This window comes from Lissotriton vulgaris, chromosome 3_1 (assembly GCF_964263255.1).
Source record: "Lissotriton vulgaris chromosome 3_1, aLisVul1.2, whole genome shotgun sequence".
Taxonomy (NCBI): Eukaryota; Metazoa; Chordata; class Amphibia; order Caudata; family Salamandridae; genus Lissotriton; species Lissotriton vulgaris.
The window spans coordinates 1483558311-1483559536 of NC_141689.1; positions in this window are offsets into that span (position 1 = coordinate 1483558311).

Consider the following 1226-nt stretch of genomic DNA (forward strand, 5'->3'; position numbering starts at 1 on the left):
TCTTCACTGTAATTTTTACCTCTGAACTGGATGGAAACCGGAGCCAGTGAAGATTGTGATTCAAACAGGTGATTTTCAAGTTGCTTACTATTCTCTAGAAAAGGCACATTAGTACATGAAAAGTGTATACAAAAGCACTCCCTAACCTGATTTTGGTTTGCTGCAACTACTAGAACATTTAACCCATTGTTAGACGGACCGGGAGGGTCGGCCGAGGATAAGGGGAGCGGTCTCCAGGGAGAGCCGACTCCAGTGACCGTACAGACAAGTAACTTCCCCCCCCACAGACGGACACCACACAAGGGTAAGGTTCAACGAGACTTTATAGGCGATTCTTAAAGTACGATAAGATGGTACAAGGAGGTCTGGACTCAGGGGTCCCCTCGATTCTGGTCTCTGGTTTGGGGAAAGGGTAGCGGGACAGTCTTGGTTACCAAAAGATGGAAATAGCTCTCAATCCTCGAGCTCGGCGTTCTAGATGATCGGGCCGCGGCGGAGCCAGCAGGTCCCGAGATGGACGAAGGAAGCGACGGTCCGCGGCGGAGCCAGCAGGTCCCGATGAAGATGATGGTTGCAAACGGTCCGCGGCCACGCCAGCAGGTCCCGACGATGATGAAGGATACGAAGGTTACGAAGGTTGCGGCAGCACCAGCAGGCAGGGTGATGGTGCACAAGGCAGAGCTATGGCAGCGCCAGTAGTCCGTCAAGGATGAGTTCTTCTTTACGTCTCTCGACTCCAAGATACAACTGCCTTCCTGCTCTGGAGCTGCCCCAGTTATACGGCTGGTGTTCTTTGATGTCCGGACCCTCGCACTTGGAGGTCGGGAGGTCCGGGATGGGGGAGTCCAGACACCCAGCAGGGGGTGGGGCCAGCGCCCGGGGAGGCGATGGGCGAGCGGCACTTGGCGGGGAGAGCCATCGACACCTCTTTCTCCCATTGACTTGCCAAGTAGCCCGCTCACCTCCTGGGTGGATGGTGGTGCCGGGATGTCTGAGGCCTGGCCAGGCCCAGGGTTGAGGTCGATCGGGGGCCAGGCGGCCTCGTGGTGGAGTGTCCAAGATGGCGCCCAGGATGGGCGCGCGGGCCAGCAGTGGATCGGGTCCACGAGGTCGATATGTTCGAAGGCAGGGGTCCCCGAGGGGACGGAGTACGTGCAATGGTGGTGTGTGGTACCTGGGTGACCGGGCTCGGGCCGGTTTGGGCCGGGGGAGAGCGGCCCTTCATG